This window comes from Suncus etruscus, chromosome 6, assembly GCF_024139225.1.
Source record: "Suncus etruscus isolate mSunEtr1 chromosome 6, mSunEtr1.pri.cur, whole genome shotgun sequence".
Lineage (NCBI taxonomy): Eukaryota > Metazoa > Chordata > Mammalia > Eulipotyphla > Soricidae > Suncus > Suncus etruscus.
Genome location: NC_064853.1, coordinates 104,958,640 through 104,971,994, shown reverse-complemented (window position 1 = coordinate 104,971,994; position 13,355 = coordinate 104,958,640). Strand labels below are relative to the sequence as shown.

Below are 13,355 nucleotides of genomic sequence, written 5' to 3'. Positions count from 1 at the left end.
CTGAAGTCTAGTTTATATGAGTTGTTCTTTTTATTAATTTATTTGCCAAGATTTGGAATCTATTCTAGGTGTGTTTAGGCAGTATTTGACATAAATTTAATGTGGGAGGCTCAAGGAGGCTCTTCCATTTAAGAACTTACCAGTATCTTAGGAATTGCGGACCAAGTTTTTGTTGGTTTTTGTTTTTTGTTTTTTTTGTTTGTTTTTTTTTTGTTGTTGTTGTTAGTAGTCACCCCCCTCCCAACTGCTCACTCAGGTTCTTATGTTTCCTTTTTTGAAATCTTAATGTAGAACAATTTTCTCTATGAAATTGGTTTCCTCTTAAATTCTATTCCCTATTCTCACTCCAGTTTATATATGATCTCAGGAAACTCTTTCTTGATGTTCAAATTGTCATGTCCATCTTTTTGTATAACAATAGTTTTCCCAATAGTTTCCTTTGTGGCAAGATGTATTATATCACTTAATTTGTGTGACTATTAAGGCATGTTTCTCTAACAGGACAGTATGCTGTAGAAAAGCAAGACCAATGTATGTAGTGTCTCTGATGCCTGCCCAAGTGTCCACTCATTAATTATTAAAGTGTTGAGTAAATGAACCTTTAACATTGATATTCCAAACTTTTGCCAAGAATTGACTGTTTTCCTGTTATGCTTTATTTGGGGATGGGTGTAGGGGTAAGGTGCATTCTCATTTGGTGCTTTCAGGGATGCTCAGGGGACCATTCTGTGCCCTAGGGATTGGATTTAGGATTCCCACAGGCAAAGCCTGTGCTCTAGTCGGTTGAACTATCTGCCTGGCTACTGTAATGCATTTAAAATCCTAATTTGAGTATGGTTATATGTTAATACAATGGAAATTTTTTGCTGAACTTTTTATAGACCCTACCTCCACATTTTAGGTTTCAAAATTTCAGCACTCAACAGAACTCTTAATAATGCAAATTTTATATATTTGTGACTATTCTACGCACTAGCACAGAGGTTTCCAAATTTATTTGGCCTATTGTCCCTTTCAGAAAGTAAATGATTTGGTGGGCCCTTGAAAATCTGTCTTCTTTAAGTAAAATGGAAAGCACCCCCAATTGCACCTCGGAGTACTACCATCTCTCCAACCTCTATTGCTCAAGTTGGGTGGGGAGTTTAGGAATCACCCATACTTTGGGAAACTACTTAGCACTTAAAATGTGGCCTGTTTAAAAGAGGATCTCAATTTTGAATTTCAATTAATTTAAAAAACAATTATTATTATTTAAAGGATTATTTTTGACCTACATTTGTTATCCTACCCTCACAATATACATAAAAGTCAAAGCAGTTCATATAGCTGTATCTCACTTCAGCTCTTTTCCTCTGTCCCTCAAAAGAAAACTTTATCTTTGTAGTGTTTAGGCAGGTATAAGAATTAAGAATTTCTGAATTTCTTCTTCTCTTTACACGGGTGGTGTGCTTTATATTTAATAATATTTGAAAGTTTGCTCATTTAGTACACAGAAGTTTTTCCTCATTCTTTTTAATAAAAATACAACATTTTATTTTATGAAGTTAGTAAACATGATCTTTAAATTAAACATGATCTTTAAATCATAAGAATGATCTTTAAATTAAATGTTCGATAGCAGTTGATTTTAATTTGAAAAAACTGAATATGGTATGCCATAACTTAGAAAGTTGAAGACAACTTATTTCTCTAGTTTATCATGATTTATCAGTTATATAATTAACTTATCATAACTATACATAATAAAATTCAAAATAAGGTATTTTTATTGGATACTATAGCTTTTAACCTTTTACTTTTATAATTAGTTCTATAGTCCATCTTCATTTGTATCATTTATATCTATGCAACTGTATCTATGTACTCTTAAGATCTCAGGTTTATGGTAACTGAACCTGTAATTTTGGTAGCTGTTGTCAGATTCACCTTCTTTGGAACTTTCTTTTTATTTTTTTATTGTTTTTGTTTTTGTTCTTTTGGGGGGTCACACCTGGCAGCACTCGTGTTACTCCTGGCTCTACAGTCAGAAATCACCCCCAGCTGGCTCGGGGGACCATATGGGATGCTGGGGTTCGAACCACCGTCCCTCTGCATGCAAGGCCTTACTGCTGTGCTATCTTTGGAACTTCCATTCATACCACCAATATGAGAATTACTATTTCCCTCCAAAGATGTCAACAAAATGCATTTTCAGACTTTTTTTTTTTTTTTTACCAATTTGTTGAGTAGAAATGGTATACAAATGCTGTTTTAATTAGCATCTTTCTCATATGTAAGAAAGGTTTACTATATGTTATATCTTCTCTATTGGGCTGTTTGGGTTTTTCTACTTTCCACTATTATAGAAAGGTGCTCTTTAGGCCCAGAGAGATAGCACAGTGGTATTTGCCTTGCAAGCAGCCAATCCAGGACCAAAGGTGGTTGGTTCGAATCCCGGTGTCCCATATGGTCCCCCGTGCCTGCCAGGAGCTTTTTCTGAGCAGACAGCCAGGAGTAACCCCTGAGCAACGCCAAACCAAAAAAATAAAATAAAATAAAAGGTATTCTTTTTTTTAAAGCCATTGTCTATGTACGAGTTGCAGTTTTTGCACTTATTTCCTTACTGTTAGTCCCTGCTGTCCGTCTTCTCTCTTTTGTGTTTGAATTAGGCATCAGAGTAGAACTTTCCTGCCTTCTAGAGTTACGCATATACATATTCTCTTGTTAATATATAGCATTTGATTTTACAATCTTTGAAGATTATCCTGGTGAATAACATGGAGTAAATACAATTTTACTTGATTATCCATTTGTTCTCTTAGTTCCACTGAATTGAAATACTCTTGACAAATGCTACTATTTAATTCTATTATATGATTTGTTTCTTGGTTCTTTTGTGAGTGGCACACCCAGTAATATTCGGGTTATTTCTGGCTCTGTGCTCTGGTGGGCTCGGAGAATCATATGAATACAAGATTGAACCTGGGTCAATCATGTGTGCAAGGTCAATGCCCTACTCCCTACTATCACTTCAGCCCCTCCATTTCCTATTTTGTGCTTCTCAATGAGCCAACTTGAAATGCTTCTTTTTTTTTTGGTTTTTGGGCCACACCTGGCAGTGCTCAGGGGTTACTCCTGGCTGTCTACTCAGAAATAGCTCCTGGCAGGCACGGGGGACCATATGGGACACCGGGATTCGAACCAACCACCTTTGGTCCTGGATCGGCTGCTTGCAAGGCAAACGCCGCTGTGCTATCTCTCCGGGCCCTTGAAGTGCTTCTTAATGTCTTAATAGCAAGTGTACCTTTTCACTTGCACTGTCTCTGCATTTGAGCTTTATCTTAAAGGGGGGGCAGTCTCATGTCCTTTTTTTTAATTAAAATTTTAAAGTCAACTAACTAGTCAGATAAAGTATTTCAGGATTAGGAACATTCTGTAAATAAGTCTCCTACCTTAATAAATGTTTTCTTCCCAGTAGATATACTGCTGAATTTATCTTTTATACACTTTTCCAATTTACTAGTACAGATCCCAACAAGAGACTAGGCAGTAGTCACCTTGTTTCCTCAGCCATGACAAGATTTTAAATTAATCTCTGAAGAGTTCTTTGTTTAAAGCTAAACACAAAATGGACCTGTTACACTAGTATTCCAGGGGGCTAAAAGTGGAGATATGGGGGGCAGCGAGGTGGCGCTAGAGATAAGGTATCTGCCTTGCAGGCGCTAGCCAAGGAAAGATCGTGACCATGGTTCGATCCCCGGCATCCCATATGGTCCCCCCAAGCCAGGGGCAATTTCTGAGTGCTTAGCCAGGAGTAACCCCTGAGCATGAAATGGGTGTGGCCCGAAAAACCAAAAAAAGTGGAGATATGGAATGCACACTGGGAACAATGGTGAAGCGAGCTCAACACTGGTGGTGGGAATGGCCCTAATTCATTGTCACTGTTTGCCTGAAATACAACTGTGAAACATTTGTAATTCACAGTGATCACAATAAGATTAAAAAAAAAAAAAAAAAAAAGAAAAGGGTTTTTTGTTTAATTGAAGACACAGTTGATCTGTTTTCTAAATTTGCCTGGCCCTTTGCTCCATGACTTTATAATTTAACTAAAAATTATTTTCTTTTGACTTATTTATGCCAACTTTGTTGGTGTTGAATCTTCCAGAGCTGTTTTGAGAATTTAATACAGTGGTGGGCAACCTTTTTTTTTTCAACTGAGCCAAATCTCGCCAAAACCTTGATTGAAATTTATTTTGAGAGCCACACAGGGCGCGCACTGACAGGCTAGGAGCAGAGTCCTGACTCCTGGAAAGGCCGCCCGGCCGCCCTGCACACAGTAGAGCCGCATTAAAAAGTGTAAAGAGTGCTCGCTTCGGCAGCACATATACTAAAATTGGAACGATACAGAGAAGATTAGCATGGCCCCTGCGCAAGGATGACACGCAAATTCATGAAGCGTTCCATTATTTTTAAAAAATAAAAAATAAAAATAAAGTGTAAAGAGCCTCAGCTTGCCGACCACTGATTTAATAGGTTAAGGAAGAGTAGTACTCCCAGTTAGTAATCTTTGCTAACTCATGGCATAGGAATTGGAAAAAGAGGGAATTTGGTGGAACAGTAGGATCATTATTCACCTTTCTGTTCATTTTTAGTAACTAACCAGTGTGTACTTGGAGTTTACCATTTACCTTATTTGGAATCTACTCAATTAGAATAATAGAATTAGCTTTAATTATTACCTCTCTTCCCCCTCTCCCACCTATCTCTTTCCATTTCTCTCTCTCTTTTTGCAATTGGACTTTCCAAATAAATAAGTATAATTATGGCTTCTTGGTGGTTTTTTTTTGTTTTGTTTTGTTTTGTTTTGTTTTGTTTTGTTTTGGGGATACACTTGGTGGTGCTCAAGGGTCCTTGTGATGCTGGGAATTGAATCTTGGCCTTCTGCATGCAAACCATCAGAGTCCATTGAGCTATCTCTTTGACCCTTATGCTTTTTTGTTTTGTCAGATTTTCCACTTTTAAAATTCCTTTTATAAAATTGTGTCCACATTCTGCAGTAGTCATATAACTAAAGGTGTAGTTCTTTATCTAAACAATGATAAAACACATGAGGTAAAACTTCTGCAGTCTTTGGCCCATTACTTGTTTCCCAGATAAGTTACTTCTGTATTTTGATTTCTTTTTTTTTTTGTGTGTGTGTGTGTGTTGTTTTGTTTGTTGTGAGGCCACACCTAACAGTACTTAGTACTGGTAGCTCTGTGCTCAGGGATCACTACTGGCAGGTTCAAGGGGCAATATAGGATTCCAGGGAACAACTCAAAGTCAGCTGTTTGCAAGGCACATACTTTACCTGCTGTGGTGTAACTCTGGTCCTCTTTGTCTAAAACATAAAAAACTCATTTTTGAATAATGAGCTAATACACCTTTCAAGTGTATGAAAGAAATGGTCAACACATATCACATTTAATTGTTAAGATTTATTTTTAATAGCTTGTACTAAATAATAAAATGATAAACAGCCCATCAGGCAAACTTTGCTGTCTTTAACTCTTTGTTTTCCTTAGGACCTTTTTGTTTGGTTTGTTTTGTTTTTAATTTCCTGTCACAGTTACAGTGTGACAGTTATAGCACACAGTTACTAGTGTCTGGGGTTGTGAATGGGTTAGATACTGTACAAACTGGTCTATCATGAAGATAAGCTGGAAGTAGTAGGAAAAGGGAAATTGAAAAGGATGAAACTAATGACACTTTCATCTATATTTTATTCTGCTTTGTTTACCTCTTTTGTTTTGTGTTGAGTCATGCTAATACCTGGCCCTTTCAGGCAGGCCACCAATCCTCAAGTAGCCAAAAGTATATGACTAGAACAACTATCATGCTGCTGTTAGTGTGTAGTTATCTTATATGGATATGGAGAATGATTATCTGTGGAATAGATATTTGTTTCCGGTGACTGTCCAGCAATTGTTTGCTTCTGATATAATGCTTCAGATATAATACTAGGTTATAATCATTAAGTATTCACAAATATGATCAGGACACTTGTACTTATTCTGAGTTGTACTAAAATTATGTTAGTCGGCAGCTTTGAAAGGGGCTTGAGACCTTTAATAAAGAGAGCCCCCAGTGCAGATTTTAGATGTTTTAAGAGTTTTAAGAGTTGTAGTTTTTCTTTTGCTTTTTGGGCCACACCCTGTGATGCTCAGGGGTTACTCCTGGCTATGTGGTCAGAAATTGCTCCTGGTTTGGGGGACCATATGGGGTGCTGGGAATGGAACCGAGGTCCGTCCTAGATCGGCCACGTGCAAGGCAAATGCCCTACTGCTGTGCTATGGCTCCGGTCCCAGATGTTTTAGATTTTTGGAAGTTAAACTTTGATCATGAATAGAATTGCTGCCCTCTACTGTTTTTCTTTTTTACTGCCATTAAAATAGTTGATATTTTCTAAAATTAATGTATATACATATATATGATTAGAAAAAAGTGTAAATGTAAAAGACATTCTGATAATTTAGTTATTATAATTATAATTATAGTTATTACCTAGTGCTATCATTAAGTTTGCTCATGGTCATCATTTCGGCTTTTAGAAAAAAATTGGTTCCTGGCACAAATTTTAGTCTAAGCTTCTCATTTTACCTGATAAACTCTTTTCTTTGTGGGGGGAGGTCACACATGGTGACACTCACAGGTTATTCCTGGCTATGCACTCAGAAATAGCCCCATAGTTTGGGGGACCATATGGGACACTGGGGGATCGAACCTCAATCCTTGCTAGGTCAGCCATGTGCAAAGCCCTACTGCTGTGCCACCACTCGGGTCCCATTACCTGATGAACTCTTTAAATATTTGCTAAACTGATTCTTTGTTATATGATTTAAAACTTAGGTTGCTACTTGTGAGCAGCTAAAAATACGCTTCTACAAGTAAAGATGATTTAAAAAAATTGTAACTTAAAAATAATATTTGAAGTTTAAACACAGTTATAGGGGGCCGGAGAGATAGCATGGAGGTAAGGCGTTTGCCTTTCATGCAGGAGGTCATCGGTTCGAATCCCGGCGCCCCATATGGTCCCCCGTGCCTGCCAGGAGCAATTTCTGAGCCTGGAGCCAGGAATAACCCCTGAGCACTGCCGGGTGTGACCCAAAAACCACAAAAAAAAGAACAAAAAAAAAAAAACACACAGTTATAGTAGAGATGTAAGATTACATTGTATTAACTAAAACCTTTGCCTAAATTAGAAGTTCACAGATGTATGTGGCCTGCTGCTTCAGAGTTTCAGGAGCAAAAAAACCCAGAGTAACACCCTGGTGAAAAAATCTACTCTCTGAACAAAGATACCCTGCCCCCAGAAGCTGATAGTGTCTACTTTGGAAAACAGTTTTGTTTTGTTTTTGGTTTTTGGGCCACAGCCACACCCGTTTGATGCTCAGGGGTTACTCCTGGCTATGCGCTCAGAAATCGCTCCTGGCTTGGGGGGACCATATGGGACGCTGGGGGATCGAACCGCGGTCCATCCTATGCTAGCGCTTGCAAGGCGGACACCTTACCTCTAGCGCCACCTTCCTGGCCCCTATTTTCTGTTTTTTAAATTCCCATTTACTTGATTTTGCTGAGTACATACTGGGAATAAAATGTGGCACTGTATAGAAGACACAAAAGAGAAAGACCATTAGTATGGATTTTTCTGTAAAACAGATGACAGCCAGTGGATCAAATCTAGCCTCATTCGTTTATTGTCATGGTTGCTTTGGCGTTAACAGCAGAAACGAGTAGTTGAAATAGAGGCCATCTAACTTGCAAAACTGAAAATGTATGCTATCTATTCCTTTATAGGAAATGCTTGCTGACCCCCTATCCTATGTGAAGAAAGTTTAGTGGGTATTTACAGACAAAATACAGGTTTAGTTATGATATTGTTTAGGTAAAAGGAACCAGTCTAATTATGCACCTTGTCTTTTTTTTAAACTGTGAACACTGACCACACACAGATTTAAAACATATCTAATACTCACCCAAAAGTCCTTTCTTATCTTTTGAAAAAGCTTGCCCATCTGAAACAATACCCACATTGCTATAGATTAGTTTTGAACTTTTAATAACATGTATATTTTGGTTGCTTATGACTTATATGAGTTCAGTTGTAGTACTTTTCTGTATTACTACAATTTATTCATGTATAGTATTTACTACAGTTTGTTTATTCATGCTGTTGTGGAATTTGGGTTGTTTCCAGTTTGGAACTGTTATTAATAAAAGTTTTTATCATTTTAGTCGGGTGTATACTTAGGAGGTAGGGTTTTAAGTTCGTTTCGGAGAGTCCATAATAGAAAGATTTTTTCTTATTAGGTTAAATTGGGAGAGGTATCAAAGATACATTTCACAACACTTTTTTGCGGGGGGGAGGGGGGCTTTTGCGTCACACATGGCAGTGCTCAGGGGTTACTCTTGGCTCTGCACTCAGAAATTTCTCCTGGCAGGCTCAGGGAACTACCAGGAATGAAACCTGGGTCCCTCCCAGGTCGGCCACGTGCAAGGCAACCACCCTACTGCTATTCTATCACTCTGAGCTCCACCCTTCATATACTCTTTGACTAATCCTTTGTTCCATTATAAAGTGATAACTGCACTTTTATGTAAACACCCTAGGAAATGCAGCCTATCTTTTGACTAAATCAGATTTCTTTCTGATGAACCTTTGGTTAGCTAATTGGAGGTCTGTGAGACTCCTGATAATAGGTTGAAGAATGCAGTGCTTACATTTCTTAGTAGTCTTGATCATGTTTGGGAGTGGACTTGGTAAAGATCTTGGCGGAACAATAGCACTTTTATTTAATACATTTCTTTAACTTTTAAATTTGTATAATTGCTTAGATTTGTCATTCAACTTGACTTAATTTTATTCATTTACAATTAATTTGCACATTGCACTTTTAGAAACTTTTTTTATAGAGGCCATACCTGGCTATGCCTTGTGGGTATTGGATCTCCTCTGATAGTACTCAATGAGTGTTCTATCACTTTAGCCAAGTCATTGACTCTGTGTTGCTTTTTATTTTAGAGGTTCTGATTTTTTTCCCCAAAATTTATTGCATCCACTTTGCATGTTTCTTCCTCTCTTCTGTTATTTACATAAAGTTTTTATTTTAAAGTTCTTTCCTGCTAATTCTAGCATTTCTGTCATCTATGGTTTTGCTATGGATACACTTTTGGTTATTGTTCTTGTTTTTCTGGTGCTTATATCTCTTGAATTTTGCTTGATTTGGGGCCATACCAGATAGTGCTAGTACCAGGGTCTATCTGGCTACTCTTGGCTTAAAGTTTGAGGTTCTAGGGGTGGGCAATCTGGGTTTCCCATATACAGAGCATACACCTATTTCTGTGTTTCATTTTGACTGTTGTACTTATCACATATCATTTTAACTTACTTTAGTAATTTGATCATGTGTCATGTATATATATATATATATGTATATAGCTATGAATGTATGCATTTATTCTGCTTTGGGTTTGCTATGGTCATTGAAGCTATGAATTTTTTTTTTTTTAAGTTTTTGGGCCACACCTGGCAGCACTCCTGGCTTTGCACTCAGAAATCGCTCCTGGAAGGCTTGGGGGACCATATGGGATGCCAGAAATTGAATCCCGGTCCATCCTGGGTCGGCAGCATGCAGGCAAACTACCTCTATTTCCGAATTTATGAGATTTTTTTTGTTTTTGTTTTTGTTTTTAACAAATTTGGTAGACCTACCTTTTCTATTTTGAGTTTTACAACTAGTTTTCCACCGACTTATCATTAGCATAAATTATTAGTGAATTTCAGGGCTTAGCTTCCTATCTCCATATGCATGTAATTATCAGCACTCCAGCTGCCAATGTTCCAATGCTCTTCCCACACTATAAAGACCCCATTGCTCATACTTGCCACCCCTCCTCCCTTTTCTCTTTCTTTTTTTTCTAAGTCCAAGAGTTTTGTTTTGTTGGTTCTTGCCAATTTTTTTGCTTTAGTAATTCTTATTTCATTTAGAATAATGGCATCAATTTCTATTTATTTTGTACCAAAGGACATGATTTCATCTTTTTTTAATGACAGCATTGTATTCTTTTGAATATATGTACTATAGCTTCTTTATTCAGTCATCTGTTGTTGAGCATTTATACTGATCTCATGTTTTGATTATTGTAGAGAATGCTGCTGTGAATATAGGGATGCTAATGCCTTCAGATAAATGCATATATGTCATATTACTGAATTATAATTTTTCATTTAACAAGTATTTTGTTGAATTTCTATAATGTAAAGTTTGAAAAATTGGTGTCTGACCAGAACAATGGTATACTGTAGGGGTCTGCAACCTTTAAGACATAAAGAGCCACTTGGATTCATTTCCGAAGGGGGGGGGGAAACAGGGAGCCACAAGCTAAGGGAAAAAAAACCTGGGAGCCACAAAACCATGGTGACATTTAAAACAAATATAGCACTGCATACATTGTTTTTTATCTTAAAGCTATATACAGGATTGTGAAATTAGCTGTCAATCTAAAGAAAAAACTTTTTCACTTAACAATGTAAAATATATTTGTGAAAATTAATAGCTAATTAAAATATTTAATTGATACCGCTCCCCGCCCTTCTGCTATTGGCCCTGATGTTGGAGCCCCGGCAAAGCTTCAAAAGAGCCCCATGTGGCTCTGGAGTCACAGGTTGCCAACTGGTATAGTGGGTATGGTGTTTGCCTTGCTTTCATCAGACACAGGTTTGATAGCCAAGATTCCATTGGGTCCCCCTAAGCACAGAGCCAGGAATAACCCCTGAGTACTGCCAGTGTGACAACCCCCTACCCCAGTACTCCACCGAAATTGCATTAGATATATAGAAACTCTTTTTTTTTTTAATGTTTTATTTAATTAAAGAACCCTGGCTTACAAAGTTATTGATAATTGAGTTTTAGGCATATAATTCTATACTGTTTTCACCCCTAGTATCAATTCCCATCACAAGTGATCCCATACTCCTTCATTCTCTATCCTCCCTCCTCTACTACCCCTTTCTGCCACCTCTATAGGCACATTCCATGTTGTTGCAGCTTAGATCTCATGTTTTCAGCATTGTTCAGTCTGTGTTTTGAATTATTAACAATACCACTCTCCACATCCCCGATGTAACTTACAACTCCTTTTTTGTTGAACCATAAATCTTTTATTATTTAATTATTTTTGTGGTGCAGAAGAATGAACCCAGGACCTTGTGCCTTATCCCTACTCCATTATTTTTGGCTTTAAAATTTTTTATTTAAAAATACCTTTTTTTTCGGGGCTGGCGAGGTGGCACTAGAGGTAAGGTGTCTCTGCCATGCAAGCGCTAGCCAAGGAAAGATCGCAACTGCGGTTCGATCCCCTGGCGTCCCATATGGTCCCCCCACGCCAGGGGCAATTTCTGAGCGCTTAGCCAGGAGTAACCCCTGAGCATCAAGTGGGTGTGGCCCGAAAAACCAAAAACAAAAAAACAAAAAACAAAGAAAAAAACAACCTTTTTTTTCCGGCCTGGGAGCTATGGGCCAAGTAGTCTCAGATACATTTTTTTGGGGAAAAATAAGGACAGAACTAAATATCCAAGCCAAAGTCAACAACAGTAGAATCAAGAGACCTCAACTTTAAGAATCTAAACTTAAATTTAAATTTACTGACAGGCCAGGGCACAAAGGGTGGTTGTATAGGATGCACTCTGTTCATTGGTGGAAGGAAGGCAACACTGAAGGTGAAAATGGCCCTGACTCACTGTATATCTGAAATTCAACTATGAAAGGATTTTGTTGATCACAATGGTTTCAACAAAATAAAATTTTTAAAAGATGGCTAGTAAAAAATACCTTTTATCCAAATAAGCACCACATCCTTATCTATACTTGTTTTAAATTTTTTTTGACATAGCCCATTCTCATGAGTATAAGATAACTCATTGTGATTTTGATTTGAATTTTCCTAATAATAAGTGGTATTTGAGCATTCATGTATATGTGGGTATATCTTCTTTGGATAGACATCTGTGTGTATATTTTGCTTATTTGATACATTTCTTGTTTTTTGATTGCTATAAACAATCCTCAGTACTGCTTTCGCTATGTTCCATGTGTTTTTAAAACCACTAGTACCTTTTTTGGGGGGGTAGGGGGCACACCAGTGATGCTCAGGGATTAGTCCTGGCTATGTGCTCAGAAATTGCTCCTGGCTTGGGGACCATATGGGACATTGGGGGATTGAACTGCAGTCCGTGGCAAGGCAGGTGCCTTACCTCTCCGCACCACTGCTCTGGCCCCAGAAAAACCACTAATACCTTAGTTCTCCTTTGTTTTCAGGAATTTCAAAAAATCTTTTTCAATTTCTTCATTGACCTAAAATTTATTCAGCAGTTTTTTTCTTAGTTTCTGAAGGTTTGAATTCCCTCTGCCCAATTTTCTGTTTGTGGTTGATTATCAATATCATTTATCTGAAAAGGCACATCATGCAGTTTTAGCTTACTGACTGTATTATTAGTCCTTTGTATTCCAGCATGTTACTATCTTAGAGAATGTCCTAGATACACTAAAGAAGACTGTATTCATTCAGCTTTCTAGATTTGGAGAGCCTTTTACATCACCCAGATCTTTTAATTCCTCCTTAAAATTATTATTTCCTTAACAGTTTTCTGCCTGGTTTATCTGTCCAGTGATGACAGTAGGTTGTTAAAGATCCTATCTACTAAAGTATTGCTGCTGATTTCTCTCTCGTTGGGACTGTTTTGATGCCCCTTGTGTGCATGTACATTGTTAAGTCACCTTGAGATTCCTTAATCATTATAATGTTCATCTGTCTTTGTTACATGTTTTAATTTGAGGTATTTTGAGGTCTGGTATAGGTATAGCTGTTCAATTTTACAGGTTACCACTTGCCTTATGGTTGTTTTCTAACCTTTTACTTTGAAACTGTTTATCATTGAACTCTAGTTGGGTCTTCTAAACAGCAGATGATTAGGATATTTTTACTGATTCATTCTGATGCTCTGAACCATTTGATTAGTGAATTCAGGCCATTAACATTTACTGAAACTAATAATATAATAGAATTCATTGCCATCTTTCCATATAGATCCTGAATCATAAGGAGTCTGAATATTTTTGGAGTTTATCTTTGCTTCTTTTTCTCTTATTTCTCTTTGATCTTGGACATCACCTTTTTTTTCTTTTTGGACCACACCCATTTGATGGTCAGGGGTTACTCCTGGCTATGCGCTCCGAAATCACTCCTGGCTTGGGGGGACCATATGGGACGCCAGGGGATCGAACCACGATCCTAGGCTAGCGCTTGCAAGGCAACTGCCTTACCTCTAGCGCCCCTGC

At 37.6% G+C, this 13,355-nt stretch overlaps 1 protein-coding gene and 1 non-coding gene across 10 annotated transcripts in view; both read left to right on the top strand.

The window, feature by feature from the left end:
* DLG1 (discs large MAGUK scaffold protein 1) overlaps window positions 1-13,355 on the top strand; it is a 653,463-nt gene that overhangs the window by 477,264 nt on the left and 162,844 nt on the right. The window lies entirely within an intron of this gene.
* On the top strand, window positions 4,343-4,449 carry LOC126012858 (U6 spliceosomal RNA). The gene has a single exon (XR_007497210.1). It is a non-coding gene; the product is annotated as a U6 spliceosomal RNA (small nuclear RNA).